Below are 16230 nucleotides of genomic sequence, written 5' to 3'. Positions count from 1 at the left end.
AAAGTTTTGGTTAGCCTACTGGTAGCCTCAAGCAAGTTTACATTCGGGTTAGTGTTTGCGATTGGGTTTACTATGATTTCAGTTGCAATTTGTAGCTCACTAAATACGAATTGAGGCGCTGAGATCAAAACCGGGACTTGTCATTAATTTTGAGTTATCCGAGTTAAGATTGCTCCCATGTTATATGAGCGACCCTTAATGTAAAAATAAGAGCTGTCACTTGCTTGGAACATAGTGAAATTCTAGCGTTAAGTTGAGAATTAGGACATCATGATTTCACGATTAGCTGTATGGCAGAAGAAGTAGTAGTAATAGCAGAAGAAGCAGCAGTAGTAGTAGTATTAGTAGTACAGGGACATCATTTTATTTTTACTTCAATTTTTATTGTACCTGAGTTTTTGAATGTACTTCACTCCCACCCCTTCTACTAATGAAGTTCAACCGTCCTCCACACAGATCCACGACCGCATATACAGTCATAGTAATCTTACGGTCATAGCAAATAGTACGTTCCAAAAATATGTTCGCGTTTTCCAGTGACGAAAGAGATTTCAATATTGAATCATTTTCGCACAGGTACTGTCGTCCATTTGCCTACGTCGTATCCCGGTTTCCCCCACCAGCTTTTATTCGCCAGCTAGTGGCTGGGTTGTCTTAGCTCTTTTCTGTTAGGAATTGGACGTCTACGTAATATTATACCCATACAATTGTTTAAAATAACTTAAATAAAAGGGCCTCGTTAAGTAATTAGCTGTCATGTGATTTCCTCCCTTTCTACGACATAACCATTTGGACGGACAGTAGATAGCATTCTGAGTAATTTTATCTTTTCGGATCGGGCAGAAGTGAAGATTGAATTTACAGTGCGTAAGGTACTCTTTTATAGAGTAGATACAGAATTATTTCAACATGAGTTACTAGTACGAAGAACGAAACTGGTAATTGGGATTAGGTACAATAGTCTATAGTGCGATAATATGCACATTAGAACTGAAGCCTGTATCGAAATGAACGGCCACCATTTAAAAAAAAATGCGTTTAAATATCCATATTATGATTATTTTTCAATTTAACTTCATTCTCTATATTGTAAGCTAATGTGCTGTAGACAGTATAATATACACTGCATAATAAATACGTCAATATGGACAGCTTAGTTCGTGAGTAAAAACACTCATTGTTAATAATGTACTGTATTTTGATTAAACAAAAACCTAATGAAAATGATCAAACTCAAAAGCGCAATATTTCCTAGTTTACGTAAATGGATGGACTACTTTTCTTCCCTCCTATACCTAGTAAAGTGATTTGTTTGTATATTATGCCAGTATCATCGAACTCCAGTCGTGGAAGGGGGTAGCAAACGGCGTTGATCCAGAGGTATAGGCAAGTTAATATTAAAAATGTTAGTAAAAATAAAATGATGTCCCTGTATTATAATGTAGGCTTACATATATTTATGGGACACACTGTATGTACTTCACACACACATAAACACACACAGACACAAAGTATCCTAATTATTATAATGCAGTTCCGTCCATATACTTCAGAATTGATTTTATTTCATCAATATTATGTATGTAGGGACTGAATGGATAGAACTATATTTTTCATCAAAACTTTCCTTACTGCTATCTTTTCATTGTAGAAATGTATACTTAATAAATGTCTTGTTCAGTATCAAACATTATGAGATGCTTTTTTTGCCATTTCATAAGCCAAAGTCTTATTTCGGGCAATTTAACGTTAACGTTCTGACTTAATATTACGTGACTATTACGTTGTCACTTATCCACATGGGATTACGCGGTATGAACAGCAATTGACAGGCAGCTGTGGCCGAGAATCACAGAGGAAGCGATAAATCCCTGTCTCGAATCGATCTCAAGGGCAATCGAGATCCGCGTCTTGTGAATTGGTGCAGTTTGGGATTAGCGCATTATCCGCATTGCACAAATGTCCAGACTCTCCGCCTGTCCAGATGTCTGCCGGCACTGACGTCTCAAATCCCACTGGAAGGGAAATGTATGGACACATTTGTTCTGCTGTTTGTGAACCGCAGAGTTCTATGTAATATCGAAAAGCTTCTGATCACGGTCAAAGCAAACACAGCACACATCAAAACACCTGCTACTGGCTTCCTTTCCGGAGACGACGTATTTGTCGCTCCTCCAGAAGCTCTGTCGAAATTATTACTCGGCATATTCGTGTTCGATTCCTGATGTCGGCTGGAATGATACATAGCCTATCGTTTCAGCAAAACATATGGCACAAGTCGATTACGAGTTACTAGGTGGAATCATGGAGATGTCAACCAGATATACAACTTCTCTGTATAAAGCTCACGAATATGGATCGGTGCCGATTATGGAGGAAGTATTTTGAAAGACTCAACAGTAAGAACGTCTAACTGGTGAGACCAGCTGGTACATTATCATTTAAATCTAGTCTTGTAGACAGACATAGTTATCGTACTGCCTGAGCTGTTAGTTTTGCAGTGAAATTTGTATCGGGAAGATAGATAAAACAAAGCTGTAGTATATTCTTGAATATTAAAGATAAGACCTTACAAGTAACCCAGCTAATTACAACTAAACAATTTAAGGACGGTAAGTACGAAGAAATCTTCCATGACAATCAGTCATAGTTATCGTACTGCCTGAGTCATTTCTGTGACATCTCAGGCTTAAAACCCCAGACCTGTCCAATGGAATGAACCAAAAACTAAACCCAAAACGTCAGAGATCTTCAATTACACGCTCGAAATATCAGACAGCACTATACGTGACTTTCCATGTATAAGGTAAAAAAAAGTAAATCCATGGCGCTACAGCTCATGAAGGGCCAAGACCGATCAGCCGGCTGCTGGCCTGACGTCCACATGCCGAAGCAGAGGTGGACGATCATCCAACCAGAATGGAGGTATCGTGTGGTTAGCACGATGATCCCCCCAGCCGTTATAGCTGGCATTCGCAACCGCACTTCGCTACCTATCGTAGGTCCCCAAGTGCATCACGATGCTGGGTGGGCACAGGTCCCATACACTGGCCGAAATTTCATGAGAAAATTTCTTCCCCCATGAGGACTGGAACCAGCGGGCATTCCGTAACGCGAGTCCCAGGCAGGATGCCTTAGACCACGACGATATGATACGGGACATGTATAAGGTAAACGTTGGTAATATTTGGTATGAGTAATATTGTGATAGTTCTTTTTGAGAATTTATTACAATTTTATTGAGCGACAGTAAGATCGATTTTTTGCGCCAACGTATTAAGTGAATGTTCGTGGACAAGTTTCTGCACAAAACCGGTCCTTCTCTCGCTCAGTAAAATTGTAATAAATTCTCAAAAAGAACTATCACAATATTACTAGTATCACAATATTACCAACCTTTACCCTATATGTATGTATGTATATAGGCTATGTATATATGTATTTTTTTTATTTTAGTAGGTTATTTTACGACGCTTTATCAACATCTTAGGTTATTTAGCGTCTGAATGAGATGAAGGTAATAATGCCAGTGAAATGGGTCCGGGGTCCAGCACCGAAAGTTACCCAGTATTTGTTCATATTGGGTTGAGGGAAAACCCCGGAAAAAACCTCAACCAAGTAACTTGCCCCGACCGGGAATCGAACCCGGGGCACCTGGTTTCGCGGCCAGACGCGCTGTTACTCCACAGGTGTGGAATATATGTATGTATGTATGTATGTATGTATGTATGTATGTATGTATGTATGTATGGTAGCCTATGTATGTTTCTGCATGCATCCTTACATCGTAACTGAACAGGTATAACTCCAAACCTTTACGTAGACTTCTCCATTAAAGTCTGGCCCGGTTATTTGTCCGGTTCTGCCACCAATCAGGTCCAAATACGAGCTTACCTGAAAAAATAAATGAAATGAAATGTTACTTAATGTTCATTTAATTTAACCTTTATTTTCATTATGATAATTTCACTTTTGCAGAAATAACTGATAATATGGAATGATTAGGAAATGGCGAGTAATAAGGCAGCCAGAAGGAGAAATATTAATCATCATCGGCAGCAACAACAACATCGTCATCATCACCATCGCCATTACCTGCTTACAATACAATTTGATAGCAAATACCTGTTTTCAGATTCCTGGAATCACATTTTATTTATCGTCCTCTCGTTTCAGATATACATATACAGTATATTTGCCTTTCTATCATCTGACACTTGTTGCACATGCTTCTTCCTTCCTTCTTGATATCAGGGTTGCGGAGACGGTACATACAATTTCCAACTACCGACTCTAGCTACAGCTCCGACTCTTTCATAAACGCTCAAGACGTTTTAATAATGGTAACTATACAGGGGTATACGTGCAAATATTTTTAGAGGTAATCGGGGATAGTATAATGAACCACATTATGTAACAAATTTCTTAATCTTCCAAGTTATTTTTTTAGACATGAAGAAATACCATGTTTTTGGGTTAGTTAATACTTCCAGGCGATTTGTTTTCCTTACGAACGCCTCACTACATACATATGTAGTCTAGTAGTAGCTTATATTTTGTATTCTACAAGTCAGAATAATGCCACAAGGTTAATTTAATATCCTGTCTATAGATGACACTTCAAGGAGTTTGGACAATGATGTTAAAATGCCAGACACTGAGTTCTGAACTCCTCATTTCCCGAGAACAATGTTTTTTGACTTGTGGCAGTCTTCTTACAGGGGTGCGATTTGTTCTAGGGCTCATCTCGACATTTGTATTTGAGCTTTAAAAAAACTACAGAAAAGGCAGGACGAATCGACTACAGTACTTAACAAAAGTTTAAGACCATGAGCAAATTTCATATAATTATTTTCTGGTCCTATATTTTTGTTTCTATTTCCCTCATGAATATTTTGTCAATTATTTGGACTGTGAGATATCTATCGACTCAAAGAAAGTAAAATTATGACATTTAGTTTTCGAGTTATGATTTTAATGAAATATTTTGTTACTGTAAAAAATGTTACATTTATAATTACGGTATAATTTTTGATGCTAAACCAACATGTTTATTGTAGTCATGATTTTTTTCAAGCAATTTGAGAAGTGTGAGAACACATTGGCACCAGAAAGAAAAATTTAAAAAATTTTATTTTCGTTTTATAATTTTTTGCATATTTTTCCAAAATAAGGAAAATAATAGTAGAGATAACGTTAAGTAAAGGCATTCATAGCTTCACTGTGGAATAAGCTAACGTAACCGGACCTACGCCAATCGAAAGTACGAAATCACGTACTTTCGATTGGTGTAGGTCAGGTTACGTTAGCTTATTCCACAGTGAAGCTATGAATGCCTTTACTTAACGTTATCTCTACTATTATTTTCCTTATTTTGGAAAAATATGCAAAAAATTATAAAACGAAAATAAAATTTTTTAAATTTTTCTTTCTGGTGCCAATGTGTTCTCACACTTCTCAAATTGCTTGAAAAAAATCATGACTACAATAAACATGTTGGTTTAGCATCAATAAATTATTCCGTAATTATAAATGTAGCATTTTTTACAGTAACAAAATATTTCATTAAAATCATAACTCGAAAACTAAATGTCATAATTTTACTTTCTTTGCGTCGATAGATGTCTCACAGTCCAAATAATTGACAAAATATTCATGAGGGAAATAGAAACAAAAATATAGGACCAGGAAATAATTATATGAAATTTGCTCATGGTCTTAAACTTTTGTTAAGTACTGTATTTTCGTTATATCTGCTTACGTTGGTTTACTTTAACTAAATCTTGAGACAAAAATGCTATGGATGGTGATGATGATTAGGCTTCGAGACTTCGGACCCAATACAGCTGTTCAGTGGGAAATCCGCATAACTGCGTACTGAGTATATTGGTAAAGCGTACAGTGGGCGGGGGTACTGTAGAATGAATGCCAACAAATACGCAAAGAAAAACGCTCTGGATTTGAAGGTTCTGACGAATAATCTGGTTTTCATACAAACTTATTTTCAAACTGTGTCTGAAACTATTACACGGTTAGAAAAGTCAGAGCAAGAGGTGCAGGAAGCCCTCAAATTAATTGAGGAAATGACACAGAGAATTAATGAGACACCAAGTACACCGGTTACTGAACGTGTAAAACACAAGTGAAAATCAATGTTATGTAAAAATAACGGATATGGAACATTGTGTAATATAAACAGCAAACTAGTGGACATAGAGTCACCCGAGAATAGAGGACTGTGTCTTAGAGACTGCAATGATGTTAGGCTCTTTCGTTTTGCTCCTATCACGTCATGCGACGTAGAGCGCAGCTTTTCACAGTGCAAACCGTATTTGGCAGATAACAGAAAAAGATTTACATTTGAGAAACTGAAAATGTATCTTGTAGTACATTGCAATTCGGTACTGTAACCGCACTTCCTAAATACGACCAATAGGATAAATGAAGAAATTAAAATTGCTACATGTTTATTTCTACCATGAACATTGTGTATAATTAAATACAAATGCTTATAAAAGACAGGAGGATAAATGCTTTTCATATTCTATTGACATTGTCATTGTGTAATATATATTTACTTTCAGAATGTACATATGTGTGTGTTTCCCCATACTACCGTATACTACACTAAATAGCAACATTGTTACCTCAACACATCTCTACCTTACACTACCTGCAGCGAGTCAACAACCTATAGTATATGCACAGTAACCTTATTGTATCGAGTCCAAAGTCTCAAAGCATGATGATGATGATGATGATGATGATGATGATTCTATTCGCCAAGCCCAAGGCAATCAACAGAAATAACAGCAACGATCGTTTTAAAAGATTGGTGGTGCCTATATAAAGTAAATCCAATCGCAATAGTTCGTATGCTGCTAATCAAGATTTTCAACGACTTCAACTACGAGAAGCTGTAATTATTTTGGTTTATCTGACCTTCTTCACCTCTTCGCTACAGACATAAAGCCACTCTCCGAATATGTATAAGAATTACATGAAGTCCTATTCGTTGACCGATCCTAACTGTGGTGCTAACGACCTGAACTGTATGTGCTTAGGGAATTACATACGAGTGAAAGCAATGCTCCAAGAAACTTGTTATACTTAAAAATGCTACTAGACCAGACTTAATCCCCACGCGCGGATAATGGATATAATGAGTCATATTTGCAGCCAATGTCTGAATATCATAACCAGGTGTTCGTTGCATATTTCGCTCTCCCAGTAAAAGTGTCGTAACTCGAAAAATATGATTAGTAAAGATATATTTCATAGCAAAATACGGGCGTAAAATATTTTAATAGACAATAATAGGTACTTTTAACCTGTGATAATTTACTATTTTATTATTAGAATTTCATACCTCCAACCATTAAAACAGTGTTGGAAATTATTTACGAAAGTAACAGGCCTATGTGATTTTCGACATACGATAGTATTTTACTGGGGGTGCGATTTCTAGACATTATAGGCCTATAGGGCTTCCATTTCAAAACTAGCGAATCTCAACAACTATTTACAGTAAATTTGATTTTAAAAAGTCGATTTAGATATAGGGGGGAAACTTTAAAAATTAATATGTGCTAACAATTGAATCCTACAACGTAAATCAATCTTGCCAACACCGATAGCCCCCTCCCTCAAAAACGGCTCGGTATCGTAATGTTACTCAAAATAAATTATTTGTGGCTTTACCTTAAAATCATTTACTCTACACATGAACGGATCGATGAAGTCCACCTGTTTGGTGTAGGTAGATGAGGACTTATTCCACCTTTAAAATGAAACATCAGAAGGTAGGGGGTATTATTTTAAATTTCAAAGTGAAGGTGGCTGGAAGTGATGAGGGAAACCTAATATAGGGCCAATGTAATCAATATTGGTTTCATACTTCCTCTTTCATATCTAAAGATACGTGTTCTTTTGCTAAATCAAATTTAATTTAAATAGATAGTTGTTAGCACTAGCTATAGTCGCGACGCTGTTATTCCCGGCGTGACTCCGTCTCTTTGCTTACGTCTTAGGAAGTGAAGGCTCTATAAAGTCTAGATAGGTAGTATCGTTCGCCATGTTTGTTCTTTCGTTGCCGAGCTACCATACGAGGAATCTATTTGCCACACCGTTAAACATTATCATGTCGTAGCTCCTATGATAATAAATCAAACGCACTGTAATTGAGCAAATAATTGAGCGGCAAATAACGTCCTCGTGTGCTTTCTGCGAACGCCAACGAAAGAGTCAAAATGGCGGGCGATTATATTAAGCATTTATCGAGTCTTAAGAAATGAATAACGTCTTCATAAGCGAATCACAAGACGCACACGTTTAAATGTAGCCGACCTGCAATGCGATTGGCTGCCGGAAATTAGAGCGATGGGACTATAGTTGAGAGATGAAAGCCCTCCTGTATGTTCTCGCACATCTATAAGGAGAGAGAAATTTAGTCAGAATACATTTCCTCACAGTTTACATTTCACAAATATGACTCTAGTCAGTGATGGGCAAACTTTTATGGAAGAGGGCTAAAAGAAAGAAGAAATACATGAGCCAGGTCAACGTATGAGTACTTTATTGAAAAATTGCAATGATACAGATACGGAAATAAAATTTCGAGCTCCCTTATTGTATAAATTTAGCTTACAACACACTGCGCATGTGCAGTAAACAAAATACAAAATACTCTATATGCACTCCCGATCAGACGAAATTGGTGCAACTACTGGCAAACTTAATCATGACTTGTATCAAGTTTCTTCATGGGCGAGTAAGTTCGGACTTAGGTTAAATGCTAGTAAGTCACAAGCCGTAAAGATATGACATAAGAGACTACTGAACACAATGAACAACAGACATATCCCAATCATTACAGTAAATAATGTCACTATTCCATAGCAATCTGTCATCAGAAACCTTGGCATTTACCTACGGTAGATGAACATTTAAATTGGGAGTGCCAAATAAAGGAAATATCCAAGAGAGTATGCTATATAATGCATTCTCTTAACCCGTTCAGAAACTTCCTCCCGACAAAATTAAAACAGACTTTAGTGCAAACCCTCGTATTGCCACTGTTTGACTATTGCGACGTAATACTTAAGGCTGGTTCACAATAAACTAGGAACGGAAACGACGAGAACGGAAATAATGTTAAAATAAATGTATTTAAATGTGAGCGTTCACAATAGTTAATTGTGAATGCTCACATTTAAATACATTTATTTTAACAATATTTCCGTTCTCATTCTCGTTGTCGTTTCCGTTCCCGGTTTATTGTGACCCAGCCTTTACAGATTTGACAACTGAACTTTCGAACAAGCTGTAGCGTGTGCACAATGTGTGTGTCAGATTCATCAGTAATGCTCGCAAATTTGACCATATTATATCCTCGTTCAAATATTTATCCTGACTGCGACTCAATAACCGTAGAACACTTCATTCGGTGTCTCTTCTGATTCGAGTTCTCCACACTTCTACTCCAAATTATCTTCGTTCCCGGTTTAACTACTTATCCTCCAATCACAATCTAAACACTGGGCCACAGGAGAGTCAAATTCTAACAATTTCTCCCCATAAAACATCCCACTATACATCCTCTTTTACTATCTCAGTCCCCCGTGAATGGAATTCTCTACCTCAGAAGATTAGGGGCTGCCAGACAATAGAAAAGGCTGAACGATTTCTTACGGACGCAGTCAAATTGAAGTTATAATTACGGTATAATCATGATCGAGTTTAATAATTTAATTATATTTAGGTATGATTATTATTTTATTAATGTGTTGGGAAGATTAAAATAATTGTTATTGTATTACTGTATTATGAGACCTAAGTTGAAATATACAATGAATACCATGTGCAAATTTTCAAATGAAAATGAGTGTCTATTGACAACTACCAAAGCTTTGTAGCAGATCTATAGAGAAAAGCTTTTTCTACTTCACTTTTTTCTCTTCTGGTTGTCATTCTAGGTATAGTTTATACCTCCAAAGTAAACTTTAAACAATGTTTAAATTTGTTGTGGCATACTGTATCTTTTATATTATAGAGCATATTTCTGGAATTTTTAGATAAAGTGCATATTTTATACCGCATATTTTGACGACTTTTAGGGCATAGCCCTAATAATGATCAATATTTTACGATATATTCCGCTGTGCCTTAAAGTAGTAGTACGTCTGGATACAAATCCAATGACGAAGGGTTCGATTTCAGACAATAAAGTTTATATTTATTTCCATACCAAAAGATTGAGTGTATCCTCGCCTTCTCATTGTATAGTGATGACTGAAAACCGCCATAAATGAGAGGTAGAATTTGAAAAAAAGTTCGAAACCTTGCCTCATTAGCGCCACAGAAACACTCCATTATTTTTAATGAGTTTATCTAAAAGTATTTACAGGCGACGTTAAATTTTAATGAACTGCACTGGGTTACTACAGATGACTCCCGTACGTTACAGATAGATTGCAGACAGACTAATCAGTATACTGTTTCAAAGTGGGTAATAACTAGTGTGGCAAGCTAAATAATTAATGATTTGCTAAGAAGGAATTAACTCACATCACAGAATATTCTACTCTAAGGGTTGTCACGTTTTTCCGTACTCTGCTTCTTTGAAAACAAACAACCCTTAATCTAATGGCTGTTCGGGTGATGAGTAATTTCTCCTGATTCTCAAACTGAGTCTATGCCATATAATTGCACATCCATGAGAAAATTACGATAACAGTTAAATTTTGCAGTAAGCTCACTTCGTCCATATTTCGTAACAGTTATTAAATCAACTACAGAGCGCTTCCTAGTTTGCTCGTGAGTAATGTATTTACGGATCAATTTCCTACTTACTTACAATGGTTTTTATGGAACCCGCAGGTTCATTGCCGCCCTCACACAAGCCCGCCATCAGCCCCTATCCTGTGCAAGATCAATCCAGTCTCTATCATCATATCCCACCTCCCGCAAATCCATTTTAATCAATTTCTAGCCATAATAAATTATCTTTCTAGAGGAGAATTCGTAAATTGGTGAGAGATTTTTGGTTTTTGCATCGCATCATTCATGCAGAAACGTCCCACTTATCGACTCCGTCATCACTATACTTCAATAATGAAAAGCGAACCAATCTGTTGGATCCGTTACCAAAGGTTATTCTTCACGACTGAACTCTTCGTATCGAATCCAACAGATAGATTGTCCTTTTATTACCTACCCATAACGGTGGGGCTCACAGATAAGTAGGGCTGCGACATGCTGGATATTTCTGTATCAGTCACAAGGTACAAAAACCCAAAAAAATACTGCACAAAACTGAATACTGTGAAATTCTTCAACCCATATCTGACAATCGTTATATTCATTCAGACGAATAAGTTTTATTTTTATTTCTTTTTTTAATGACGGGGTTCTTAACTTGAATTGGTTTTTAAGGGCGTAAGACATGAAAAGTATTTTTTAGTTGGTTGTTTGATGACGCTGTATCAACTACGAGGTTATTTAGCGTCGATGAGATTGGTGATAGCGAGATGATATTTGGCGAGACGAGGCCGAGGATTCGCTATAGTTTGCCTGACATTCGCCTTACGGTTGGGGAAAACCTCGGAAAAAACCCAACCAGGTAATCAGCCCAAGCGGAGATCGAACCCGCGCCCGGGCACAACTTCAGACAGGCAGGCAAGCGCCTTAACCGACTGAGCCACGCCGGTGGCTAAAAGTAAATCTGTGGGAAATTGAAAAACTATGTTAGAGGAAAACTATTTAGAAATATATAATTCTGGACATGTGGGCTGATAGTCTAGGTTACAGTTGTTGGTTTTTAAAGTAATTATACGGATTATGCGAATGTTTAATTTTTTTATTGAAATTTAAAAACATGAAAAAAAAAAAAAAGCCGCCCTTAAAAAATCAATTTTATAACAAGTAAAATCTCATAAGATACAGATATTTTCGTGTTATTCTTGAATTACTTTACTGGAAATCATACACAATCAACAAACAGAATGTATAAAAATTATAAATGAAAAAAAGGAAAATATCATGAATGACGAAGAGAAATCAGTCTTTTCACTTGGGATGTACTGCTTTCTAGTCTCGTACCTTATATTAATTTCTGTAGGCGAGCTGACAACTTCTTCATACGTAAAATGCCGTATGCGACGTAGGACCTACTATTTCAGCTTTTCCAAGTCTTGCATTTCTTTATGTTTTATTAGCATTTTTCCTGCTGTCTATGGGCTTGATGGTTGAGGAATAGATTCTCGCAGAGGTACCATGAAGAATGCGTGTCTTACTAATTCATTGATACTACTAGATACTTTGATGTATCCAACTCTGTCGTGTGCATACTCAAAGTGGAATAGGGTAGGCCCATACTTTGCAAAATTGATTACCTCACTTCTTTGTTTGTTCCTTCTTTCTTCAGAAACAACAGTCTTTTTGTAATATTTTTCTGTTTTCAGCTGTTCGCACTCAGTCATTACTGCCAATTGAAGAGTTTTAAAACGATGCATGTCACTGACTACTAACCAATAGAAACAAATTGTGAATTTAACTTCCCTCTAACAAACCAACGAACAATGTTATTGGCGTCCTTTCAAGCAAAAACGATGGTTTATCAATGTACTTTCGAAAGTACTATAAAAATTAAAACGTCAAAAATGATGACTTACGCCCTTTAAAAAAAAACTCAATTCACTTGCAGTTATTCGCTCCGACTCTATGAGCGCAGCGTTTCTATATTATTCTGATGATGATGATGATGATGATGATGATGATGACGACGATGACGACGACGACGACGGACAACTGTCTGAATGTTATAGAGGTACAACAGTATCTGAAAAAAACTTTGTATTGCTTGGACGATGGATTTGCCCAACTTAAGTTATAAATTCAGCGTGGATCAACCGGGATTAGAAACGAATAATAAGGTAAAACAGGTACCCGCCTAGATAATCTGAAGCCAGTATTCCGATAGAAAATAATTTTCATTTTCCAAGAACAAATTAGTTACAATAAATTCCGTCTAGGCCTACTATACTTTCGAGGATTCAGCCCTTTCGCATATCTCTTTCTCACTGGCTGTGAGAAGTACTAACTAACAAGTGACATTTAGAAATAGTAGGAATAAAGGTCCTAGCCAGGTGATTATGTATGGCGCAAGTTCACCTGTTGAGATGGTAGACGGCGAACATAAAACGAGAGACACAGACTCAATTGCGGTGGGACGTACTGTGATCAGAGCTTCTCAACCTGTTGATATTCACGTACCGGCAAAATATAAAGAAAAAGCTCGCGAACTGGGCAATCAGATAAAATCAAGCTGCTCTTGAGCTTTTATTTTTAGAATTCATTAGTAAAATTTGCAGTCACGTCTGGAATCAGTATGTTCATCCTTCTTCTCTCAAACGTAATTGGCAATGAATGACTGCCATATTTGCTTTCGTTTATTTGCCAAAATCTTTTAGATTCGTAGATCCACCAGAGTGCGGTAACAATGTCTATTCGGTTACTGTATTTTGTCTTAAATGTAGCAAAAGTCGAAAAAGTTGCTTATCTTATAGGCCGACATGTAGTTGAAGTTACCAATAATTTTTTTAGATTTTCTGCTGAGATCTGGGTATTCTTCATTCACACATAACCAAAAATGATGACTTAGTTTTGAATCTGAAGTTCAGGGTTGCATCAAGTTACGACAGCTACATTTACATGAGCCTATCAATTCACTCTTCTGTGAAAGGACGAACTACATCAAAGATCCCTTTGTGGAGAATTCTCAAGCTTTCAAACAACGCGCAGAGATGTTGGCATATAATAGTTAATAATTATGTACTTTTGGTTTATGTCCGCAAGTTAGAAATTCGTGAAGGAGAAAACAATTTCAAATCTCTTCTCTGCAATCGTTGCTTCCAAAGAGTATATATATTTTTCCTGAATACATTAGCTTTCCTTCCATTCTTCATAAAGAAAGAACTCTGCCAGGACTAAGTTTTGATCTTGAAGGAGTAATGTATCTCTTCCTGTCTTTCAGCATCTCCAATTGAAGTCTGATGAAGGTTTTTCACTAGGTCTACTAGCTGCTCTCTGTGACTAATGCAGTGTGTGTACAATACGAGTATATCTATATGAGCGACACCTTTTACCTTCGATAGCACACCTGAGTGGTTTCCAGTCATGCACGCGACACCATCCATACATACACCAACACATTTGATGCAATCCAAGGCATGTGTCTTCGTAGGAATAGCATAGTTCATGATATCAGCAACTTCTTCACTTTTTTCTATCAATCGCTCTTCAACATGTGCAGCTATGTCGACAATTCTTCGTTGCACGGTGTTATCCACTGCAGGAATTATCTTTAGTTTCTGAGCAGTCACTCAGCAAGTGCCAAAATTCCACTCACGACGTATAGGCTAATGAAGACTGTATTAACTTCTCACCAACTGTGAACTGTTATTTCGTTATGACTATTCCAAGCCATAATAGTTACTTCAGAAGGTAATTTTCTGTAGCTGAACATTTTTCCATACAACTTCCCTCAGCATTTCGGTACGTAATCTTTTTAAAATGCCTGAAAATGTAGAGCAATTTTATACGGTTTGATAACACCATACAGAAGGTCATAATGGCCGTGGTAATAGTTCACCCACCGGGACCATAATGAACCCAAAATTTTAAATAATTACTGTCATAATATCTACCAAATTGTTCTTTTTTTTCTTCTTATAATTTTCACATACGTCACCAGATATCGTCCTCTGCAACGAAAAGTAGCGTAAGCGCAATTTTTACCGAAAATGAGTTATGATGCTTAGAATAAATATTGCCCAGCACTGCGTATTGACTATAAAAACTTCATGAGACCCAACAATTATTTTCCCTCTGATAAGTTGGTTTAAACTTTGACTATCGTATTCACAACCATGTTGGATAAGTTACGCAACTATTTCTCTCGTAAAGTTAGCAAAATGCTCCGTACGATACTCTGCTTTGCAGAGGACGATATGCGTTTTTCCACTAATTGTGAACTTCATGCATTTTAACTTCCTTCTATTGTTTTCTCTTTCCGCTATTTCTACTTGGAAAAGAAAATAGCTTTTCTGGCATTCATTATCTGTGACCGGTATGCAGAAGAACAAGTCTTCACTAGTGTTACAGAACGGAACTTACCATCTTTTTAGACTGAAGCACCAGGATACGAAAGCGCTAATCGTCCATCGAATCCACTTTTCTGCGATCTTACACTAGTCAGTTACTAGCTAGGACACATGTAAAGGCCTACATTTGAGCCGTTCAGAGCAAAAGTGGTGTAAGTCAAAATTGGATATTTAGGTTGAAAGTAAAAATTCTGTAAAATACAGCACAAAGCAGCAATTAATATGTCCTTCTTGCTGTCCACTGACTACTAATAGTTTAAAATAAATTGAATATTAATTGCTACTGTGCGCTATATTTTACAGAATGTTAACTTTAACCCTCATTACCCATTTTTTACTTACACCACTTCTGCTCTGAACGGCTCATTTATATTCGATACAGAAAATGTCGGACCTTTCAGAGAGATAACAGTCGATTAGTGGATTGTTTGCAATCTGGCCAAGAAACGGTAGCATGAAATGATACTAGGTATGCAGTTTCTTTACAGTTCTGGCAGAGAGATAGCAGGATGAGGTTAAATACTGGTATATTAAAAGACTGTTGAGCTATTTTTCATCATTATCTGTTTACATAAAATAAGTAGTATATATACGTAGTATACTGTATAACCAAACTAAAACCCTAGCATATCGCTTGGTAAATTAGGGTTCTTTTGCACGGATATTTAATAATAATAATAATAATAATAATAATAATAATAATAATAATAATAATAATAAATAATAATAAATAATAATAATAATAATAATAATAATAATAATAAATACTGGTATACAATCACAGCAAGGCAAGATCGGAGTTTGCAGAAAGTTATTATAACCAACTTGTACAAAAATAGAAACGTTGTACTATATCTATTCTTTTTTTCTTTCTGCTTCATCAAAACCTACAAAACTCAGTTAATACTAAAATGAATAAATCTACGAATTTTCTGTGCGCCGGTAAAATACTTTTCAGGGCCGGAGCTTGAAGAATACTTCTGTAGATGACTTTCCATTTTTTTTTTTAAGGGAAATGCTTCCAGGTCCGCTAATTTGTAGCAAGACCACTTAAGCTACACGAGGTCCA

This window comes from Periplaneta americana, chromosome 1 (assembly GCF_040183065.1).
Source record: "Periplaneta americana isolate PAMFEO1 chromosome 1, P.americana_PAMFEO1_priV1, whole genome shotgun sequence".
Classification (NCBI taxonomy): domain Eukaryota; kingdom Metazoa; phylum Arthropoda; class Insecta; order Blattodea; family Blattidae; genus Periplaneta; species Periplaneta americana.
The sequence above is the reverse complement of the archived record's forward strand: the minus strand, read 5'-3'. Positions refer to the sequence as shown.